Raw genomic sequence first — 25,667 nt, 5'->3', positions numbered from 1 at the left:
CCAGCGCGACCGCGCCCAGGTAGCAGTGCTTGGAAAGGGCGTCTTCCTGAACAGCCTAGCGGGGGACTGCGAGGCCCAGAAACCACCTTGCAGCTGGCGCCTCTTCCCCCGGAGGCCACGCCCACCTAATTGGCCTCTCCTTATTACCTTTCGCGACAGCCGCTACGCGGGTGCCGCTCATAACTCGGACCTTGCCATACCTGTGGAATAGCTCCTGAACTTTTGTTTGCAGCGCACTCCCTGAGGCAGAGTCGGCTGGTGGGAGCGCTACCGCATTCGGCGGGTAGAACATCTGCTCCCAGCGCGACCGCGCCCAGGTAGCAGTGCTTGGAAAGGGCGTCTTCCTGAACAGCCTAGCGGGGGACTGCGAGGCCCAGAAACCACCTTGCAGCTGGCGCCTCTTCCCCCGGAGGCCACGCCTCACGTCCCTAGAACTATCCCATATAAACAATATATACTCCTCCGCGACGCGGGACGGAGCCCGGGGCGAAGACCGGGCAAAGAGCGGGCCGTTTGAGGCCGTTCGAGAACGGGAGAGTCCGGTCCGGCCCACCCCCCTAAGAAATACACTTTGGTCAACCCAACACAGGTATCCATTATCTTCTTGATCTTTTTCCACAACCGGTCAGGCAATATAGTAACCTCCCAAGGTGAACATTCATTGCAAAATGAACACGAGAGCCTCCAAGCAGAAAAAATCCAAGAAAAACGGAATAGGAGAAACATTACTAGGTCCAATGGATGACTTCTTGGCCAAAGCAAATACATTTATTGACCAGAGTATAAGTTTAATCGAGGGTAGAGTTTCTACTGACCTTGCAATTGCACGCCGATCCTCAATGGGACTACTTGCAACTGCAAAAACTCCTGAAGCACAGCCAGCCCCAATCCAAACGGGGGTGCCTACAAATAGACTTAGCCTCCCAAATAATGTCGACCTTTCAGCATCCCAATTATCTGTAACCTTCACAGAAAGTGACCTTGAAAAAACCCCTGATATCTTTCCTGATCCTACACCCGAAGAAACAAGGCAAATGAGAGGGAGACGGGAGGGAGCCATAAAGAAACGGAATTCAAAGAAAAACCCAGTTCACATTGCAAATTCCATAGTAATCGAGCACCCAATTTTGGTAAGCGACACAAATCCTTCAGTGCTACCCAATAATACTACTCCCTCAACTAATAACGTGGTAACAATACATCACTTACCACATGACCTTCGAGAATCTTTAATCCCAGACCCTTCAAGTCCACAACACACAGGAAGACAAAGAGAATCAGCAAGACTAATTAAAGAGATAGCCTCCCTCTTAAATTCATACATTCGTCCGTTAGAATCCAGACTCAGTAACATAGAGAGTCAGCTAATAAAAATTACTGGCTCTCTCAAATCTATATCCCCACAACCCCATACTAAACCACCTTCAAACCCATCAACTACTTCCCCTGTACCTAAGAAATCTGCAACTCTACCTCCCCCGCAGTCTAAAAGACAAACCACAATAACCCTCCCAACAAACCCTCCCATTGCACAAAAGTCAACTCCCACGTCCCAAGTCATTCCCCCACAAGCCAGTTCCCAACCAACACCAACAGTAAATACCCCAACTGTAAAAACACCTGCCTCTAAAACTCCTCTTATAACAAACACAAAGCCACCACAAACAAAAGGTGCCCCGAGAGGGACAATCGAACAAACACCTACCTTACATTTGCCACCTGAGGCTTCTCCTTATGTGGTAGTTATGACGGGGGTCCCCGAACTTACAGGCGAGGGGTCGGAACCCAACTGGTCATTAAAGAACAAAGTCCAGTATTGGCTGAATACAAATCGCCCCGTCCCGCCACACTGGAAAAGCAAAATAGCATCAGTTTCCCGGACCCCGTGGGTAGGTTATAAGAAAAAATCCATCCGGGGAGACTGCATAGTAATTACGTTTGAGGACCCCAGTATAGCTGAATATATCTGCTCCGGGGAATATAACAACTCCTTAGGGGGGATTGTAACAAGACCCTTGTCCTATTTCTACCCAAAGAGGTATAATAATAACAACTTTACACGTAACATCAACAACATCTGGAGGAATCCAATCCCGCAGCCATGGGAGTTAGATATTGCCGGCCCAAACTTATCAATGCGATTTAGTGACTCTACCAATCCCTGGTGCCCATCTTATCAGAATTACCATCAGAGAGAAGCACCATGGCAGGTCGTGGGCCCACAAAATAGATCCAGAAACTGGGAGCAGTGGGAGAGACCATCCCACCAATCTTACGGACCCAACTATGGAGATACCAATAATGGGCAACATTGGCTAGGCATCCCGACCATGAACAGGTTCAGCGGCCTGGAAATGGACGATTGACCAATAATTTCCCCGGAGCCCTCATTAATAACCCTGGCACCTTCCTCTTCTATTCCACCTCCATCACAAACAACCAATGAGGTAATAGAATATGCACCCACCCAGCTTTCCGTGATCTTCTGGAACGTGGCCGGTCTCCGAAACAAGATTGAGGACGGCTCGGCAGCCGCATTCTTGAAGGACAATCAAATCATTTGCCTACAAGAGACCTGGGCCACGACACCCCTTCATCTCGTGGGGTACAGGACATTCATATCTCCCGCCCTCCCCAGTACCTCAGGAAGACCTAAAGGGGGTTTAGTAATTTACATGGCCAACACAATTGCCGACACAAAGATTTTCAAGGTAGATCTCTTTTTGAACTTTCAGATCCTCACTCTCACTATAGGAAAAAAACTTCTTATTACAATAATAAATAAATACAATAATATGGATGCTGATAACTTTGTGAGTGTCCTTTCTCTAATTCAAGACAAAATAACTGAACACTCTCATACCAAACAGAAAACGGCTAATGCCAACGTAATATGGGGTGGTGATTTCAACCTACATCCTTGCCCCAATATCGATACCTGTGGAATGGTGGACGAGCATGACAATCCTCTAACCCACTTTATCCACTCAGGAGTGGGGCCAGTGATGAATAAAATACTTTCTGATCTGGACTTGCAAATAATAAATCCCGTCCAACAGTCAACCAATAAATTAGAACCAACGTACAGAGGAAGGGGCCATGAGACTACTGTAGACTACGTAATAGCTACAGAAGGCTTGAAAGCTCAAATCAGTACTATCAAAATCCTAGAAAATCATCTCAGCGATCACTCTGCGTTAAGTCTACTTCTCCAAATACATCAACCAAAATCTTTGATGGCAAACATAGCTAACACACTAACACAGAACAGGATTGAACTGGGTAAAAGTAACGGTTTTACAATTAGATGGGAAAAAGTAGATCCCAATTCTCTTACAAAAAGGCTAGTTACTTCTGCATATAAAAACATATTGATCTGCCTTGACCCTCATGCGGAACCGAACCAAATCCTGGAAAATTTTAATGTTATAATAGAGACTGCACTAAAGCTCAGACCAACTTGAGGAAGGCTCTTGGTGAATCTAACAGAGACAAAACAAAGATCCAAGATCTTCGACGGGAATACAACACTGCTAGGAAAACAAGGAAAAAAGAACTAAAAATATCCCTGTGGAAGGCCTTGCACGAGAGTGCTCTCTTGAAAGACAGCCAGGCTTTCTGGAAAATAGTTAAATCTCCTTTGTTAACAGATTCCAGCGGTCCAAAACTAGATGTGGCTATTGATGAGTCAACATGGGTGAACCATTTTTCGAAAATCTTCCAACACACACCCAATAGCGAATCACATCACTTTAATAACAATCCAGTCGCCTTTCCTATTTTTCTGGAATTCGATCTACAGGACTTTGAAATGGCACTATCCTCAAGTAAGTCTGGGAAAGCCCCCGGTCCTGATGGGGTCCCAGTTGACCTTTTTAAATTTCTCCCCGACCTTTGGGCTCCAATAATCACGAGAGTTTGTACAGCAACAATGAAACTCGGGCTGTTAGATTCATGGTCATCATCTATAATGGTCCCAATTTACAAGAAGGGGGATCGACAAGATGTCAAGTGCTACCGTCCAATCTCTCTTCTTGACTCCCTGGGCAAAGTGGTTGGCAGAGTCCTCCTTGGAAAGCTGCAACAGTGGGCATCAGACAAAAACATTCTATCGGACCTACAGTTCGGCTTCAGGGAGGGCTTTGGTACCATCGAACAAGCACTAAACCTTAGTTTATTGACATCTAAATACATCCACGCCAAAACAGGCACCATTTTCATGACATACGTGGATTTGTCCTCCGCATTTGACTGTGTCTCACATTCCAAGCTCTGGTCGCTACTGAGTGAAATGGGGGTAGATCCTCCCCTTTTGGACTTCCTAAGGGAGCTTTACAGTGAAGCCACGGCGAGAGTGAGGTATGGGACAAGAGGAGAACTAACAGCACCATTCAGGGTAGAGCGGGGAGTGAGGCAAGGCTGCGTCTTGGCCCCCTTTCTCTTCTCACTCTATACTAACGGCCTTGAAGAGTCTATGTTGAGAGGGTAGAGAGACCTCCCAAGAGTAAAAGCACGCCTGATCCCCGCACTGCTCTACGCGGACGATGCAGTCATTTTAGCTCGAACCCCGAATGAACTGCAGAAATCACTATCTAAATATGCAGATTTTATGGCCGCTCTGGACTTGCATATAAATGTTAAAAAAACTTTTGTGATGCTAGTCGGTGGAACAAGAAAACCTGTTAAGCCCATCTTTCTGAAAGATCAAAAAATCGAAAAAACCTCACAATACCCCTATTTAGGCATCATGATAGATGATGCCCTAAACTGGAAAGCGGCGGTAGAGGCAAGGAGACATCTTTTTAAACGAGCGATATTGGCACTGATGAAATTTTCAAATAAACTCAGAAAAAGATCTCCAGTGGAACTGCTACAGATTTATGCCGCAAAGTGCCAATCCATCGCATTATATGGCGCAGGGATCTGGGGGCATACAAATATTGGCTCCATACAAAAAGAGGAAAATATCTTCATGAGATTCCTTCTATCAACCCCACGAGGTACTTCCACCTTTGCCTCACATGTAGAACTGGGAATCTCATATATTGAAGATCTCATTAAAATCCAACCTCTTATGCTTTGGAGGAGAGTCTGGCTGTCCGAAGAAAACACCCTGACAAAAAGCATCCTACAGGACACCATGGAGTTGGACCATGCCAATAAAATAGCTTGGCTCTCCTATATAAGACATTTCTTTTGTGATCTGGGTCTTGAACAATATTATCACAATCCAGAAAAACTAAAGGAAATATCCAAAAAAGAACTAAAGCAAATTGCATTGAACCACTTGGATTCCCTGAGACTATCTTCGCTGATTACAAAAAAATCTGTTATACACGCAATCATCATACAGCAATTTCCGAAAATTCAGCCTTATCTGACTCTAGAAATTACCACGTATGAAAAGATGCTCTTAACAAGGTTCAGAATGAACCTACTTTTCAGATTAGTGTCATTTCCGGATAAGAATAATTGGAGAACTCAGATGGACCTGTGCCCCTGTGATGATCACTCACAACAGTCCACCATCCATACAATACTTTTTTGCAAGTTTTATTATACTCACCGAAAGACATGGCTTCTTCCTTTATTAAAAAAATGGGGTTATAGACAATGTCGTCCAGCCCTGCTGGCACTCCAATCGTTGGACTCTGAATGCACTGTGTACCATGTACTAAATTTTTTAAAGTGTATTATGAGACACAGAAACAATTTGTAAAAGCAAAGTACTAACTCATACCTTATGTAAATTGCTGGCAATTTGACCTTTTTACAGTATACTTAATCGTAATTTTTTAACTGAAAGTTTGTACAACTATGTCATCTTTTATGGTTTTGCAACTGCTAAAAAAACCGAATAAAGATTATTATTATTATTATGCTCACCTGAGGGACAATTAGTGGCCCTGGGTCACCAGTGATGAACAGAAGTACCCACAAAGGATACTGGTCAGTAACTCTTGTCAGTCTAGGGGTCTAAAGAAAAGGACTCACACTGCTAGTCTCTCTGTACAGGTTGTACGTGTCAATGCTGTGCAGTGTGCAACCTGTTACATAGGTGGTTCACAGTGTATTGAGAAGCGCTTTTGAATTGTTCAGCAGCTGTTCTATGACACAACTCCACACTCCTTCCCCACAAAGTATGCCCCAGGTCTGCCTGTCATGGCTTAGCAGGTAGACAGGCTGGTGTTATTGTTAAGTGTCTCATTTGAAAAACAGTCACATGAAATGACCCTGGCAAGTGCTGTGTGGCAGTGTATGCTCCCTCATTCCGGGCTGCAGTGTATGCTCCCTCTGACCATGCTGCAGTGTATGCTCCCTCTGTCTCAGATGCATGTATGCTCCCTCTGTCTGGGCTGCAGTGAACGCTCCCTCTGTCTGGGCTGCAGTGTATGCTCTCTCTGTCCGGGCTGCAGTGTATGCTCCCTCTGACCAGGCTGCAGTGTATGCTCCCTCTGTCTCAGATGCAGTGTATGCTCCCTCTATCTGGGCTGCAGTGAACCCTACCTCTGTCTGGGCTGCAGTGTATGCTCTCTCTGTCCGGGCTGCAGTGTATGCTCCCTCTGACCAGGCTGTGGTGTATGCTCCCTCTGTCTCAGATGCAGTGTATGCTCCCTCTGCCTGGGCTGCAGTGAAAGCTCCCTCTGTCTGGGCTACAGTGAACGCTCCCTCTGTCTGGGCTGCAGTGAACATTACCTCTGTCTGGGCTGCAGTGTATGCTCCTTCTGTCCGGTCTGCAGTGTGTGCTTCCTTTGTCCGGGCTACAGTGTGTGCTTCCTTTGTTCAGGCTGCAGTGTATGCTCCATCTATCTGGGCCACAGTGTATGCTCTCTCTGTCGGGGCTGCAGTGTATTCTCCCTCTGACCGGGCTGCAGTGTATGCTCCCTCTGTCTCAGATGCAGTGCAGGCCGCCCCTGTCTGGGCTGCAGTGTATGCTCCCTCTGTCCAGGCTGCAGTGTGTGCTCCCCCTGTCCGGGCTGCAGTGTACTCTCCCTCTGTCCGGACTGCAGTGTGTGCTTCCTCTGTCCGGGCGGCAGTGTGTGCTCCCTCTGTTCAGGCTGCGGTGTATGCTCCTTCTGTCCAGCCTGCAGTGTATGCTCCCTCTGTCTCAGATGCAGTGTATGCTCCCTCTGTCAGGGCCGCAGTGTATGCTCTCTCTGTCCGAGCTGCAGTGTATGCTCCCTCTGTCCAGGCTGCACTGTATGCGCCCTCTATCCGGAATGCAGTGTATGCTCCCTCTGTCCAGGCTGCAGTGTATGCTCTCTGTATCCAGGCTGCAGTGTGTGCTCTCTCTGTCCAGGCTGCAGTGTATACTCCCTCTGTCCGAGCTGCAGTGTATGCTCCCTCTGTCCAGGCTGCAGTGTATGCTCTCTCTGTCCAGGCTGCAGTGTGTGCTCCCTCTGTCGAGGCTGCAGTGTATGCTCCCTCTGTCCGAGCTGCATCGTGTGCGCCCTCTGTCCGAGCCACAGTGTATGCTCCCTCTGTCTGGGCCACAGTGTAGGCTCCTTCTGTCTCAGATGCAGCGTATGCTCCCTCTGTCTCAGATGCAGTGTGCGCTCCCTCTGTCCGAGCTGCAATGTGTGCTCCCTCTGTTTGAGCTGCAGTGTATGCTCCCTCTGTCCAGGCTGCAGTGTGTGCTCCCTCTGTCCGAGCTACAGTGTATGCTCCCTCTGACCGAGCTGCAATGTATGCTCCCATTGTCCAGGCTGCAGTGTATGCTCCCTCTGTCTGATCTGCAGTGTATGCTCCCTCTGTCCAGGCTGCAGCGTATGCTCCCTTAGTCCGGCTGCAGTGTATGCTCCCTCTGTCCAGGCTACAGTATATGCTCCCTCTGTCGGGGCTGCAGTGTATGCTTCCTTAGTCGGGCTGCTGGTGGCTGCTGAAGGTAGGATGAAGACTGCATTTAGCTGCAGCCGAGCTATGCTAAATAACCTAATCCCAGAGAACAGGCTGTGATGAACTAAGTGGCAATGATGACCTAACTGGGAAGTGGTAAAAATACAGTGGTGAAAGTGCTTACTTTCAACACGCAGCAACAAGCTGTTGGGAACTAGCAAAAGTCTGCTATCCGGCACCCATCAGTGGTGAGCTGAAAGGAAACTGACAATGAAATTCTAACTGGAAACCGATAATGACGTCCTAAAGAACTGAAAATGTTGAGCCAACGGAGTGAGCAATGAGGAGCTGTAATAGATGAACTTATTCCCGGAATTCTGTCATTGGTACAGATTTCCATCTATACGTGATTCACAAACATTTAAAGCGTAAGCATGCTACAAAGAATCGCAGTACTGTGCAAAAGTGCCAGAAAAATACAAGAAGACAGCAAGCGAGGAGATCCAGGCAGGATAAGGGGATCACTTCCTCAGGACCATCAGTCATCATGTGCATATCTGGCACAAGGCACAGATTTCCATGCGCATTCTGCCTCCGCTATGTTACTGTGGAAGATTTGTCAGCAGGGCAGACTTCTGCATAGCTGATTTTTGCATTTCTACGACAAACATAAATAAGCTGGTGTTGACTTTTCTTTTCCACCTTCAAAAAGCAAACATCTGTCTTTTGTGGCAGATGTCCTATGTGCATTTCCAAGGTGGTAAACCATGTTTGAATGCCCACACATAGACATTTCTGGTGTTTTAAGCTTATTTACATTCTGTAAAGCATTTCTACGCCCAATGGCATCTCAGACGAGAACATAGGGATATATGCACTTTGCGCTTGTTGCAAAATACTGGTTGCACTTTGGAACCAGTATTTTTGGCAACCAGTAAAGATTCTTAAGTAACGACCTCTTAAAATTCCGAATCTTAGTGGGTCAGAATCCAACTTGCCTTATGAATATTAATGAGATAGGTCACACATTCCAACTCACTCTCATTTATTGCCATCAAAGATCAGACGGATGGTTGCCTGCTGGAGTAAGCAGATCACCATGTTTGTAATTGCTTTTAAATGTAGGATTAATTTTTTTTATGCAGCTCATTCTCCTTAAAACATTAATACATACCGTAAGTTATTAGTATTTGGAAGGGATGCCCTAAACATGCCCAACCCAAATACCGATTTGGGCGGTTTCACTCAGCTCATTTAATGATACAAAAAAACTTTCCTGAATAGTTAGATCTTAGTACATTTGAAAAAGGGTTTTACTTGCCTTCAGAAACACTGTTTTACTGAATCAGAGGCAGGGCCGGACTGGGAACCAAACCCGGCCCTGGCAAAGTGCTCGGCTGCCCGCCCCCCACCCGGGGGGTTTGGGGGTGTCGCCGAGCTCTTTGCCAGGGCCAGGTTTTGGCCAATTTGGTTACAGGGACGATTTTGCCGCTATGCAGCAAAAACGGCCCTGTAATAAAAACGGTCCCCAGGGGCCCAAAACCAGACCCCACCCGTGAGGCCCACCGGGGGATTGCCTGGTGCCCGCTACAGCCAGTCTGGCTCTGATCAGAGGGTCTGTGAAGGCTTCAACCCTTGGTACATCTGGCCCATTTTTTTTGCAAAGTGTGTCCTTGAGAACCATTTCTTAAGGTTAAAAAGGAATATATGGCACAGAATTGTCACGACTTCATTATTTTCACACAGATTTTCCAAGCCAAAGACCTTTGTGAACCAGACAAAAGTTGTCAAACTGGATGTATAGGCTGCAAAAAGCTGCTTTCAACTTCGTGGAACTTGGAATGCTTAAACAAGCAGTTTGCAACAGCTTTACTATCTGGTAATAAGTTTCACACCCCTCAGTGCAGTGCTCGCAGTGACCTGTTCTATTCTTCTCACACTTAAAGTTCTACCATGCACACTCCAGAGGAGGTAGCATGCCTCAATCTTACCCCAGAACTCCTCCTTTCTCAGAATGGACAGGTTGCTTTTCTGTCCCTTACAACCCAGAGCTACGTTTGTCTCAGAATGGATAGGTTCTGTGTGAGTCTCTCTCGCCCTCTCCCTTTCCCTAGGGTGCAGCAGAGCTCAGATGCAGCAAAAGCAATTTGGAAGTCTTTGATTCTTTTATTTATAACATTTTTTCCAGGTGTTCAACCACCAAACCGCTATTGCAAATTTTTAGGTCTCGCCTGAGAGAGCACAGTGATGTTGTATTATGATTGCATTTATATAGCGCTTACTACCCCAGGCCAAGTGTCAAACCGCTTTCAGCGAGTAGCACGCTACTCCGGAACCCAAAAAGGATTAGTTGTGGATTAGTATAGGGAAATTTGAGTTAATTTGAGGGGTGGATAAGTGATTCTGGGGCATATTAGCAAGGTCCGGTGATAATTATCGCTAAGCGCACTTAGCGCTAGGATAATTATCGCCAGCTATCACTGCTTTCTATCACGGCGATAGCGTGCTATCAGCAACGCTTATCTCCAAAACGAAACAAATGCAAGCGTTAGCTGGAAAACAGTGTGATTATCACTGGAAATCCAGCAATAATCGCACTGTGGCCGGCGAAACCTTGCTGATTCGGCAGGGTGGTTTTAGCCATGTAATCCACCTCTCATTGGATTACATGGCTAAGTCAGAACTGAAGCAGGCGTAAAGAAAGTAGCGCTAACCATGGTTAGCGCTACTTTTCTTATCGCTATGCTTGTTAGTGATTACCTTGATAATTGGAGAAATGTCGGTTAGCGACATTTCTCCAGTTATTTCGGGACGGAACGCCCACTTTGCACCTCATTAGAGATGCAAAGCTGGGCGTTCAGTAAAGAGGCGCTAAGGCATGAATTCACGCGTTAGCGTGTCCATGCTGATAGGGCGATAAAATTATCGCCGTTTTTCGTCCGAAAACGGACGCTAAAGAGGCAATATTTTATCGCCTCGCCTTGCTGATATGCCTCTTTGTTAGTTGGATGGAAAATGGTAATGGAGGGCTAGAAGAGGCAAGAGTCTAGGAAGTGTTTATTGGGAGATCATACTAGTAAGATGAGGTTTGGGATGAGTAGAAGGAGAGATGGCGGGAAGAATCTCTAGAAATAAATTAGGGAGATCATAGTAGTACAATAAGGTTTGGAATGAGTCAGAGAGTGGAGGTAGAGGATATTTTGAGAGAGGTATAGGGTGAGACATAGGGTAGTGCATCAGAGAGAGTCAAAGATTTTTTTAACAGTAGGAGTAAAGTAATAAATACATAAGTACATATTCATGTCAAGAAATACACATATCCAGATACATACATATAAACAAGTTCTATTGTACTTTAAAACAAATCTAAAAAGCAGCTGAAGCCTGTGCGGGTAAGAGCGGTGGGGCGGTGCGGCTGGGTGAGGGTAATTTCGACAAACGACGTCGAGGGAAAATTAATTATTTATTTAATTTTCTCTTGTGGTTGTCGGACGAATCCCCCAACCCCCCCAACCCGGCCCCACCGCTCTTACCTGCATGGGCCGTGGCTGCTAAGAAGTGTTTTTAGCACTCATTTCTTTTGGTTTCATTTTGCTGCTCGCTCCACATGGCTCAGAGGGCTTTAGGAGGACTTTGGTTTCATCCCTTTAGATTCCATACACAACAGGGACTTTAGCTTCGAGCCTACACGTAACGCTCGCACGCTGTCGTTTCTTGTCAACTTCATTTTGAAAGAGTTTCAAACTATTTCATGTTGCGTATTGCTTTTCTGCCAAACACAAATCATCAGTCTAAACTGACCTACTGCTTCCTCTGCAGGATTATTGACCAGGATTTCTATATGTAACTGAATAATGCTGAATAACATAAAGATACGCTGTTTACAATGTATATACGAAAACATCATATGTTTAATTTGACAACCGGCTTCAGTCATTACAGTTAATCTCCCCTCCTAACCATACAACAGAAAATGTTGGTCCTAGTGACTGACAATGTGTGCATTGTGGCCCAACGCATAATATGCGGTTGTACAGATCTCAGTGTGAAATGAGAGATAATCAACAGCTTGAGCGTGACTGGCACTTTGCACATAAGAAACACGTCATGGAGCGGTGGTAGGCCGCATATGACTGGCAGATTGTAAGTAACTGACGTGGTGCTAATTATTTACAGGTTGCACATGACCGGCAGTTCACATATGACTGACGGGTAATGCCAGATAGTCCACGTGATCATAGACAGTCATTTTCACTTCCTGAAGAAATGATGTACATACTTATCATGAGGTCACATGGAACTTCAAGTAGAGGGGTGGGGCACTATGTTTCCCAATTCGCCAATAGCTATACACTAAACACATTTTCGAACAGGCATGCAGAGGTTATCTGGGAGAGTGCTTAGAGTCAAATTTTAAAATATATCTAGTTTCCAGGCGTCTTAATTTGCCTTCCCGATCTCCACCTCCAAACTCCCTCATAATGTCTCCTCGACTCTCAAAACACAAAATCATTGCAATGACCTGGCGGGATTCTTTTTTCAAAAAATCCAAAAGATCTACACCTCCTTTCCCCCCACTCAAACTCATCCCGACTATACATCCACTTGCCTACAGGAACAAGAGCGGCATCCCCCTAACACTCTGGAGTACCTCCCACCTCTGGACTCAGAGACGCTTAACCTCATTATGCAACAAGTAAAGTCTGGCTCCCCATGTGACCCAGCACCTCCACGTACTTTGTTGTCTGCCACTCACAGCATCCTCCCCCTCATTTTGGATGCGCTCAATGCCTCTCTCTCTACAAGCATTGTCCCAACACCCTGGAAACAGGCAATGGTTAGAGCACTCATTAAAAAACCAAATCTGGACCCTAACAACCCCAGTAATTATCGCCCTGTTTCTCTGCTTCCTTGGATGAGTAAAATCTTGGAGAAACACATCAATAAGGTTTTGACTGAGTTCCTCGAGACTAACCATCTACTCGACTCCTCCCAGACGGGCTTCCGCCCAAAACACGGGACGGAGACCGCGCTGGTTGCTGTGACAGAAGAAGCAAGGGGGATCTTGGATCAGGGAGGATCAGTGGCAGTCATCCTCCTTGATCTAAGCGCCGCCTTTGACACGGTGAACCACAGAATACTACTACATCGGCTCCTTAGTCTGGGAGTTTCAGGGAAAGCCATTGCTTGGATTCAATCCTTCCTATGTAACCGGTCATTTCAAGTCTTCGAGGGTGATACCATCTCCCCCAGCAAACCCCTGAGCTGTGGAGTACTGCAGGGTTCCTCTTTGAGCCCAACCTTATTTAATGTGTACATGAGCCCACTAGCTGAGATAGTCCCTCCATTCGGAATAAAGATCATAACATACGCCGACAACACTCAGCTAGTGGTATCTCTCAACCAGCTCGATCCACATAACACGCAGGTCAACCTAAAGGGCTGCTTAGAAGCAGTCAACAGCTGGATGACTTCGTCCTGCCTGAAACTGAATGGAGACAAAACGGAGCTGATGCTCCACAGCAGTCCTCCTATCTCCTCAATCAATTCAATCTGGCCTGCTTGCCTTGGCCCATCCCCTACACCGAAGGACACAATAAAAAGCCTCGGCATCTGGCTGGACAAATTCCTCAGCTTTAACTGTCAGGCGACCAAACTGTCAGCCACTTGCTTTGGGATCCTCAGGCTTATCCGGAAGATTCTCCCCCTGCTGCCCTTCGAGGCAAGACAGATTGTAATTCAAGGCTTAATCCAGTCCCGCCTGGATTTTGGTAATGCCCTCTACTTAGGAGCCCCTGAAAAAAACCAACAAAAGCTGCAAATAATACAAAACTGTGCAGCACGTACTCTGCTGCAGCTTCCCCGCCGTCTCTCAGTTAAACCCGGCCTCAGAAGTCTCCATTGTCTTCCGGTTAGAGAGAGAATTAACTTTAAGACCCTTTGCATTTCCCACCAAGCATTTTGAAAAACAGGTGCTGCTATTAACCACTCCCTGATTACCCGTTACCATCCTACCAAACAGCTCCGTTCCGCTCAGTCCTTTCTTGCTACAGTTCCTAGGATCAAAAGGTCAAGATGCGGGGTCGATCTTTTTCCTACAACGCGGCTAAACTGTGGAATTCTCTTCCCCTTCATCTGAGATCTCAGCCCAACCTACTTCTATGCCGCAAACACCTAAATACCTTCCTTTTCACAAAAGTATAATAAATTCCTGTTAACAGTCTGACCAGAAGGAACAGCTCTTCTAGCGCTAGGACGCCTCAGGGCAGCTACCGCGCTCTATAAATCTCCTTTTCATTTAATTTCATTTCATTTCACCTCTCTTTTGGGCCGGTACTGACTCAATGGCATAACATTTGAGATGTTTGAGGTCACTATCATGGTGTTCCCTGAAATATCTGGCCACTGGGTAATTGGCATTGTTGTTAGTGATGGCCTGCATATGTTGCAAAATTCTCTTGTGCACTGCATGTATATTTTTGTGGATCTTAGGGACAAAATATATAACCGGGGTGGACGGATGTTCTTTCTTTAAAAATGTATATTCGTCCCAACTAATTAGACCCAGGCTTTTCCATGCTAGGAATTGAGAGAAAAAGTGTTCCTGTGTCTGTCTATATTTCAAAATGAACTTTTTCCGTAGCAGTCTTGGTCATTTAGTTGGTTATAGGCTTCTTTCAAATATTCATCCGAGGGCCATAAAACTATCTTCCCGCCCTTGTCTGCATTTCTTATGACCACTCTTTTTTCTTTTCTCAATATAAAAATATATTCAGCTCAAACCCCACTCTTGAATTAAGTGAAGAGACCCCGCTCAATTGAGGGTGAAAAACTCGGTATTTTATTTACCGGGTTAGGTGAACAGGACACGTTTCGGCTTCGTGCCTTTTTCCAAATGCAAACAGAGACGGAGACTCCGCCATTCTTTTACACAGTAATAGTGCAAGTGATTCTGATGCAGGTTTAACAATCAAAATAAAAAACGGACTATGGGCACAATATGTGTTGGCCATCTTTGAATGGTAAAAGGATGCGCATGTAAATACATTTGTACTGCAATAATTCATTCAAACGATATTCATTTCAATCAAATATTGATAAACTTGATTTAAATTTGATTTTAAAATAGAGCCCATGTTTATAATGCTCTGAATGAGCTTTAACTTATCCCAGTTAAGACAGCGAGAAATATTCTACTAAAACAGTCTCAAATTATTTCCATTTGCAAAAAAAATTCAAGACAATATCTCACCATGGATGGGCCTTAGATTCATTATTCATAATTGCAAATGTCGCTGATAGAACCGTTCATGCCACTAACTTCTAAAGTTCAAACGGCTCGTGTATTGTCCATTTCCAAGCCCATATGGCTTATCTAAATATGTTGCTATACCTGCTAGGTTATAGGCCTTTATAATTCCTATTTACAACTAGCTCCAATTGATCAAAAATAATTAAATATTTTCCAAAGTGACTGGGATAAATAATATTAGCCAAAAATTAGAAATATCACTATAATAACATAAAATAAACAGTTACACATTGAGACAGTACCAGAGAGGCTCTAGCCCTAGTGTATCACCAATTCTTCTTCAGTACTTAGGCCTTATGGAGTCTGGTTTGTAAGTCTATTATGAACCTGGATTCCAGTCTCTGAAGTTTCAATTCCCTATTCCCCCCTCGTTCATGTAAGGGGACATGGTCAAGGCAATAACATTTCAATAGATTTCTGTTGCTCTGATGAAATCTGGCAAAATGCCTTGCTACAGGATATGTAAAATCCTTTCTTTCAATAGCTTTCAATATATATAAAACCAACTGGCAGTCACCAGTAGGTAGTTATCGTTAGAACCTAGTTTCCATAGGAAAAGCGTTTTTGATTTGACAATATCTTTGGCGCCTTTTGACAAATCTTTGCAAAATTTTCAAATCTAATGGGGCGCTTTGGTCAGCCCTGTTTTGAAAGTTTCGGGTTGATTCATCAAGCGGGGGCCGAAAAAAAAGGCGAGTCCCAAAACACATTTTCTCTATGTTAGTTTCCATGGGAAATTTTGGAACAGGCTGTTGAATGGAATTACACCAAATTTGGCAAAAAGGTAGCTCATGGTTGGGAAAGCTACTTTTTCTTAAATGGTGTAAATCCATTCAGTAGTTCCTGAGAAAATCAAAAAATACAATTTTAAAAATAAAAAATTATGATATCTGGTGACCCCAGTGGATCCGCGAAACCTCCCAAGCACGAACTTCATTCTGATTGGCTGTCAACACTCCAAACCAAGAAGGGGGGCGTGGCCAACAGCCGAACATGTAGGACGTGAGCCGCCATAGCTCCGTGCCTAAAACCCCAATTTTTGCTGTTTATCCTGTTTTCTCGGCGGAAACCTTCCTATCCAAGAAAAGCTGTAAGCGGGTGTGACTACCGACCGCAGAAAGTAGAATCGAATAGAGCGCCAGTGGTCGTCGGCAGCGAGCTGGTCCCGGAGCAAGGGTGAGGCCCACAAGAGAAACGGCGTCCCCGGCCCACAGTGAACATAGGGGCGGACCGGAAGTGCACCGGAACCGGGGAGGTGTGCGACGGCTTGCGACCCCTGTTGTAGACCACCGCCGAATGCCTCAGTGACAGCGCAGCATAACAGGGTGGCGACGCTTCCCCCCCCCTCTCCATAACCTCATTCTCGAGTGGATATAACCTGGCTGGATCATGGACACCGAGGGCGTTGCACGGAGCCTGACAAACGCTCGACTGCCGGAGATCGGGTCCAGACGGAGTTAACTCACGAACTGAACGCCGCTCTTTGCCACCCCCCCCCCGCCCCACCTCCCTCCCCCCCCGGTAGCTGTGCACCGCGGCCCGGGTTCGGGACAAGACAGTCGCGGGCGGGGGCAAGAATGTAAATAGCGCTGAATGCGGCGGGGAGTGGAGGAGACACCGCTGAGAGACCCAGACGGAGACCATCGCCACACACAGTACTAACACACCCTCTCTCCACCGCGCACCGCTGGGAGACCTGCACGAGTATTTGGAAGGGGGTCATTACCACACACAGTGATAATACACTGTCTCCCTGCTACACGCAACAAGGGTCCTCACCTGGGGAACGACGTGCGGCCCCAAGCTCATGGCCAGTGGAAATAGCGTTCATATACACGCTGCTGCACCAGGACAAGTGTAGCGCGTCGGGGCCCGCTGTGTGGTCCGGGGAGAGTCGACATAGATCACGACGACTTGACAGCGACTAATGGTGAGATTGCACTGCCCCGAATTGTGATAGGGGTGGAATAGCTGAAAGTTCCTGTGGCGGATTTGGGCCCTTCAAACACTCCGGAGCATTTGCGGGACCAGCCACAGACAAACGACATAATGGTGAGGAATGGCCCACGCCGTAATGACCCAGCGCCACGCATGACGGTCCCCTCCTCTGGCTCGGAGAACCCCCTGGCGTCGTCCACTGAAGACATCGCCCTGCCGACGGGTCTGGGGGCGCAGGAAGCTAAATTGGACCTTATCCTCACAGAAATCAGGGCCTCCAGAGAAGCGCTAGAAGCGAGAATGGACTCGATGTCAACCGGGCTGTCCTTGCTGAAAGATGACCACAAAAAACTATCGGAAAAAGTAGCCGAGCATAAACTTGCACTGGATGATCTGATTCCTCAACAAACCGAGCATTCCACGAAACTTGAAGAACTGGAGAAGCATGTCAAGAACCTGCGAGAAAGGGTGGACGATGCAGAAGGGCGGTCCCGCCGCAACAATATACGCATTCTAGGTCTGCCGGAGCGAAGTGAAGGGGCTAATCCGACTAGATTTATGGAGGACTGGCTGAGGACGATCATGGACGAAGGGGACCTGACACTGATGAACAGCGTGGAGAGGGCACACAGAGTACCGCCCAGACCGCCGAAACCGGGAGCCCCACCACGCCCGGTGATAGCCAGACTTCTGCACTTTAGGGACCGGGATGCGATATTGAAAACTGCCAGAGAAAGGACACCAATAAAATTTGAGAACAAAACAATTTCCATCTACTCAGACTTTACTCAGGCAGTACAGAAAGCCCGGGCGTCCTTCTGGTAAGTGAAAAAGTCACTCCGTGAACGTAATATGAAATATTCGCTATTCTTCCCGGCGCGGCACCGGGTCGTCCACGACCAAAAGTCCTTTTTCTTTGATACCCCGGAAGAGGCGGCGGAGTGGATGGAAGTATCACTCACGCCACCCCGCTCCTGGAGAGACAGTCTGGGAACGTAGAGTGAGAAATCGCAAGGAACCTCGAGGAAACGCCTGGATCGGACCCCGGAGGGGGAGATGGATGATGCACATCCACAAAATCAGGAGAGAGACCTGTCAGATGTGGACACCTCTCTACGAGTCGCAGTCCTCACAACAGATGCCCTGGCAGCTCATGATGCGGACATGGACAGAGTCACGAATAGCCAGGCCAGCTCTTTCACTGCCGCATCAGATACGGACACTAGTGTGCAATTGTTCCCACGCATCATGGCGCAGCTGGCAGAAGAACTTTGAACGATGTCACAGTAGCTGCGGACTGGTAACGTAACCCCATGTCACATACATTGCTGATGGGAGAAGATGGGTGCCGAGTAGCTTATCAATGGCGGGGTGTCTAAGCGGAGAGACTTTGAACAGACACTTGCAGTAGGTGCTCGACTGGGCACACCCCCCCAGGCGAAGGCATTACAATGCTTTGTTTCTAACCCAGTTGGGTATTATGGTTTGGCCCCTCACAGTTCAGTAGGAGGGACCTTATAGTTGGGAGGTTCAGTACAGACGTAGCACTCACATTACTGTATGCAAATTCAAATGTCTTGAGAGCTAGGGTGAGGTCCAGGTTTTGGTTAGCTAGGTACTATGTCGACCTTTAATAATTATAAAATCTGCACCTGGAATGTAAGAGGTCTGGGCTCAGTACACAAAAGGTATAGAGCACTGGCTCAGCTGAATAGACGTCAGGTGTCCATTGCATACTTGCAGGAAACCCACTTAAATAGGGAGGAGGGAGCCAAAATGCGACGGAAGTGGAAAGGCCAACTATTCGCCACGGACTATTTGGCATTTTCACGGGGAGCAGCCATATGGATACGGAGCAACACCCCTTTCAAAGTCCTAGAGCAAAAGATAGACAAGGAAGGGAGATTTGTACTGTTGCGAGGGATGCTAGATGGTATATGTGTCGTACTGGGTTGTATTTATGCGCCTAACTCTGAGCAATCCAAGTTTTTTCAAGCTCTCAGTGGTATGCTGTCAGGTTGGGTAGCGCCGGACTGGGTGATAGGTGGAGACTGTAATGCGGTGCTGGATATTACTTTAGATCGCTCACACCCCCCTCTACACGCCACGGACAGTAGAAGACAGGCTGAAGCGCTGGGAATATACATTTTACTCCCGCTCCACAAATTACACACTAGAATCGACCGCATTTTTTGTTCACGAACACTGGTCGGGTCCATAACAACTGTGCTACATATGGGCAAGACGTTATCAGACCATAACCCAGTAGAGCTAACACTACAGTGGGGGAAGATCCCTACCCCTATACTAATGTGGCGTTTATTGCCCAGTCTCCTAGAAGATCCGGTCTTCCGCGCCACGTTACTAGAAGCCACCACCCAATACTTTATCGATAATGAAAATACAGCCAGTTCTTGGCAACTCGAATGGGACGCGTTTAAGGTGACACTACGTGGGGTAGCGATGGACACTAAAGTGGGCGCCAAGCGGGCACTGTTAGACAAGCTCAAGAGGGTGGAGGGTGGACTCGCACTACTGGAAAACGAAGCTGTGGGTACAGGTGGTGACCTTACACAGCTCCAAGAGGCACACATTCAACACGCGGAGCTGTTAGAGGAATTGCGGTTGATAGATTACAAAGAATATACATGTAGGCAGCACACACAAGCAGACAGGGCGGGCCCCCTACTGGCGCGTTTGTTGCGTAATACCCCGGAGAGCAACCCCATCACGGAAGTGAAAGACCTAAACGGAGAGATTATACGACCCCAAATAGATATCAATAATACATTCAGGACTTATTATTCTACGTTATATGGCCCACATGCCCCAATAGAGATGCAGGACTTGGACAACTTTCTTACGGATCTCCGGATCCCTCAATTAACACCCACACAACGGACTGAGCTCTCGAAACCTGTATCCCTGCCGGAAATCAGACAGGCCATCAAGGCTATGGCGCGAAACAAGACCCCAGGTTCGGACGGTTTGTCGGCTGAATTTTATTTGACGTTCATAGACACATTGGCACCAAGATTACAAACACTGTTCCGAGAAACCCTGGCGAATGGGGCGTTGCCAGAATCGACGCTGCAGGCAATAATAGTGTCCCTACTGAAACCAAGTAGAGACGCACTGCAGCTGGACAACTATAGGCCATTATCCTTAATGAATACGGATTATAAAATCCTCAGTAAACTGATGGCAACAAGGCTATCGCACCATGTTGCGGATATTATTCATCCTGATCAAAATGGATTCGTCCCGGGGAGAAGCACTGCAATGAATCTACGGAGGCTGAGTCAGCTGATGATAACGCAAGGAGAGGAGGGAGTAAACGAAGGGTGTATCTCCCTAGACCTCAGGCAAGCATTTGACTCCCTGAAATGGGATTACATGCTAGCAGTGCTGTCCAAATTTGGCATTCCGGAGGAAGTTATAGCATGGGTGCGGTTGCTATATCACAGACCTACAGCGCGTATTAGAACCAACGCATGTGTCTCTGAGCAGTTTGCAATTGCGAGAGGGACCAGGCGGGGCTGCCCCTTATCGCCCCTACTCTTTATCATCGCCTTAGAACCTTTACTTATAAAGGCGCGAACTGTGGCAGTGCATAGGGGAATAACCAGTCTCAATACTCGTCATATCATCTCTGCCTATGCGGATGACATATTAATCTTCCTTAAAGATATGTCGGGCCCCCTGACGCCACTACCAGAATTATTTAGCGATTTCAGGGAACTCTCGGGCCTCGCAATTAATGTAAATAAATCCTATGGGTACTATTTTCGCAGGCCCCTTACAGACACCCGATTGCAGTTTGCACCACACGATTTCCAGATTGCACCCGAGACTTTTAAATATCTGGGTATTCAGATATACAGACGTCCGCAGGACCTATTGGAAGGTAACCTGGGGAAAACCCTTAGTACATTACGGACGCAGGTCCGTTTCTGGATCACACTACCGATCTCAGTGGCGGGCAGAGTTATGATATCGAAAATGGTGATGCTTCCCAGGCTTTTCTACTACTTCACGAACCTTCCGATACAGATACCCACCCATTTTTTTAAGGCTCTAAATACAGTTTTGACGAAATTGATATGGGGCAATGGCAGGAGACGTGTCAGTCTGGCAAAGTTACAGTTGCCGGCGGACAGGGGAGGTATGGGAGTCCCGGACCTGATCGCTTATAGTTATGCATGCCAACTACAAAAGCTGGCATATTGGCTAGCGGGACGCCATCTCCATGAGATTAACATGTCTGACGCAGATAGAGCACAAGGGGCCATACACAGCTTACTTCTACCACGAGCCAAACCACCGGACAATACTCCGCCGCTTCTACATCTAGCATTACGACAATGGAAGGCGGCTGTGAAATATACGAATAAAACCTCCACATACGCGCCCACGATTCCGCTGCTAGGTATACCCCTGGGAACAGGTGTACTCACGGAACGTAGGCTGACACCATGGCACGAAGCAGGAGTGCTACAGGTTGGAGATTTCTTCTCCGATGGGCATATACTGACGTATACGGACTTCACTAATCTACATCAAACCCCGAGAGAACTGTTTCTCACACATGCGCAGATAACGCATTACATCACCACACACTGGACGAGAGCCGGAACGGAACCAGATACAAATACTTTGCTCACCATGCAATATCTGATGGGGACAGGCAGTCATCTAACGAAATGGCTGACGAGTGGCATACGGGAGGACAGAGCAGTCTCATTACAGTCCCTCAGACTCCGTTGGGAAGCAGACGCGGGAAGAGCACTCAGAGACAAAGAGTGGGAAAGAGTGCTGAAGCTCCCCAAAAAAGTGGCGCGAAACCCTAAATTTAAGTATATTCAATTAATGATAGTACACAGGGCATACTTAACTCCACACAGACTGCATGCAATGTTCCCGGGATTAGCAAACACCTGCCCTAGAGGTGGGATGGATGATGTAGGCCTTCTACATATGTTCTGGGACTGCCCCAAGCTCAACCACTACTGGGGGGCGATACAGGAGACATTGGAAGAGATAACACCGGGCAGGCCATACACGTCATGGTTATATGGGATTCTAGGTCTAGGATACACTGAAAAGAAAAGAAGCGTAGCCACACGATTTACGGATTTGGCTATGCTGTTGGCAAAAAGAGCAATAGCGATGAAATGGAAATCAGCCAGGCCACCTGACATAGAGGCATGGCGCGGAGAGGTCCTGCGATGGGGAAAAGCTGAAGGTGTAGAATTGCAAAGGGAGGAACGCAGAGGCCTTAGAAAAACGCACATCTCCTTAGATTGGAACTCGATATTGGGAGAGTTCGAAACTCACTCCTTGACATATACCGATTGATAATTGGAAGATTTTCCGGGTGATTGTCTAAATGCACTTGAGACTGCTGACTGGTGAGTTAGTTCTATTTACTGAGAGTGCTACACTACCGATCCCTGCATGAAGCAGGATGCAGAAGCTATTACTAAGTACCACAGTAGACACGTGATATGAGTGAATGGAGGTTGACGATCGACATATGCCAGTTACTAGGCAATCATGAGACTTTACCCGCAAGACATTGTCTAGAGTCACCAGTTATGTATGCTACAAGAGTGCTAGGGGGGGAGGGGGGTTGAGGGGGTTATTACTGGTTGCAAATAGAAAAGTACGACAGATACACCTAAAAATAACAAAATTTTGTGGAGTATGTATATGGAGTGATAATACACTGACCAATGATGTAGAATTGATTTCTGTATTACTCTGAACTGTTATTGTGGCAATAAAAACAAACTTGAAAAAAAAAACACTCCAAACCAAGAAGTGTTGGCAGCCAACTTGTGTCTCTGCTATATATATATATATATATATATATATATATATATATATATATATATATATATATATATATATATATATATATATATATATATATATATATATATATATATGTATATATAGTTAGGACCTAGCTACCATAGGAGATCCGCAACATTCTATTGGGAATAACTTTGGCGCCGGTTGAGGAATTTGCGTGTAATTTTCCAAAATTTTGGCCAGCTCCGATGTGCACCTGCGGCCTCAATTATATTGGTAGTACCAAGCAGCAGTTGAACGTCAGGATTCTGCAACATCTGTGTGCAATTTTGCATAGTGACCCCAGTTACCCAGTGGCACGCCACTTTGAAATCAAACACAATAAAGATATTAATTGTTTGACATACTTTGTTGTAGGGGCAGTGCCTAAACTACGAAGAGGTGGCAACAGAGAGTTGAGGCTCAGACAGCTCGAATCGAACATGATCTTGGAATTCGATAGCAAGTGGCCGAAAGGCCTCAACAACACTGAGGATCTACATACTTTTTTGTAGGTTGGCTCATAAAAGACTTTTCCTGATTTTGATCTTCTGTAAATCAACACGATTTATGTCACCCCTGGTAGTCAGGTTCCCTGTTACCAGGGGTGGTGCTACATCAATTGTCAAGGTTTACCTTTTCGATATGTGTTTGCTGTGTTAGCCTTGGCTAGTCAGGATCCCTGTTAGCCAGGGATCATATTATATACAAGTATCAACCCCTCCGTGTAAATACATTTAATATTAAAACAATTTTTTGATATATCTAATTTTAACAATATCTTGTAACCAGGGTGTTTATATTATCACCTTTTATCACTTTTTTATGATGAACCCTGTCAATAATATGAAATGTTTTTTATTAAGCTTTTATCATACAAAATGAGACTATTGTCCGTTTGTGTAGTTAGCATATAGTAACCATTTCTTAATGCAGGTAGTTTTATCATACATTATGCACTTTTTCTCTCCTCTTGTAAATATACTGTAATACTTATGTGAACTTTTGCACTTTTGGACATGCACTGTTTGGCACTATTAAGCACTTTAAATTGTATTACCTGGACTATGCCCACCCCTAGATATGATTATGACATACAAATAGTAATAGTTTCCGCATTACTCATGAAATCAAGGGTACCTGTATGTGATATAACTGAAATAACATGAGCAATTAACGGATTTATCCGGTAATAGTTTTAAATTGCTTTCATATGACAATGATTATATGTCTAATACAAGTTTTTATACTATATTTATAGCTTGTTTGCACATGTTGCGGTAAAGAGTATGTTTACTGTGTCTATGATCACATGATGTGTGGGAGGGGCATGTACCACTGACCACTTGGCATTATAAAAGTAAAAATGTAACAAACAGTCTTGTGCATGTGAACAAGGGCTTGCAGCCCGAAACGCGTTATGCATTTCCTGCTACGAACATCTAACCTGGATTAAAGAGATCTGTTACCTAATCTGGTGGTCCGTCTCCTGCGTGACGCTTCGCTAATCGGTGTGATTGGAAGTGGCGTTTTGGAGTTCTTCGTGAATATATATATATATATAAATATATATATTACCTACTGGCGATAGCCAGTAGGTATATATAGTTAGGATCTAGCTGCCATAGGAAATCAGCAACATTCTATTGGGAATAACTTTGGCACCGGTTGAGGAATTTGCATGTAATTTTCCAAAATTTTGGCCAGCTCCGCTGCGCTCCTTCCCTCAAAGTTTCGGGGGGATTCGTGAAGTGGGGGCTGAGAAAAAAGGGGGGTCCCAAAACGTGTTTCCCCATGTTAATTTCCATAGAAAGTTCTGACAAGGCTACAGCCCGAACCGCTGAACGGAATTACACCAAACTTGGCAAAATTGTAGGGACTGGTACGCAGATGTGCCTTTGCTATATTTGGTGAAAATTGCTCCAGTGGTTTTTATGAAAATTAACTTCAAAAACACATATATATCTGGGCGGAGCCTAACCACACATCTCATCGTGAGATCTGATTGGCTGTCAGCACTTCATCCAAGAAGTGTTGGCAGCCATCTTGGGACCAATATACATGATAGCACCTCATTAAAAAGCATTGTAGTTAATAGAGGGTTTTAGGACTTTAGTTACATTATAAATCATTTGTTGATGGTACCATACTCATTTTAGGAATTGTGGTGTGTTCTAAGGTGATTTTACCATGTGAAAAAAAGCCTTCTGCTGGGATATCATGAATCACGTTTGAAAGAAAACTATTATCTCATGCTTTTCCCACAGTGGTTTGGAAAGGGATCTATAAGCTAAACTGAAAGCATATGTTCTGTAAATTCAAATTATCTTTCTCAGTCATGTGAGAATGAAGTCTGACATTCTCAGTAAAACATGTACATCCAACAAGGACAGAGACTGTCAGTTGATTCCTTTGTGTTCTACTGCAGCCTCCTAGAGTGTTCTAAAGAACAACTAGAGCGCTAACAGTCCTACTTATTACAAAGGTATGGCACACCGGAAGCCATCTTGATTGGAATAAAGTGGTAACTCTTAAAACATTTAATTTAAAAAGGAACAAAATGAGGGGGTATGTTTTGCCATAGAAAGTATGATTAGTGCTGCAGAAAGAAAAATTAGGGCACATTTTGAGTGACTTCCCAAATCCTCTCCTATTTCATTAAAAAATTCTGACATGCAGTCTCCCAAGATGGCCACCAGAGACAAAAGAGCCCAAATGTAGCCCA

This window comes from Lissotriton helveticus, chromosome 7, assembly GCF_964261635.1.
Source record: "Lissotriton helveticus chromosome 7, aLisHel1.1, whole genome shotgun sequence".
NCBI lineage: Eukaryota > Metazoa > Chordata > Amphibia > Caudata > Salamandridae > Lissotriton > Lissotriton helveticus.
Note: the sequence above shows the minus strand (reverse complement) of the source record.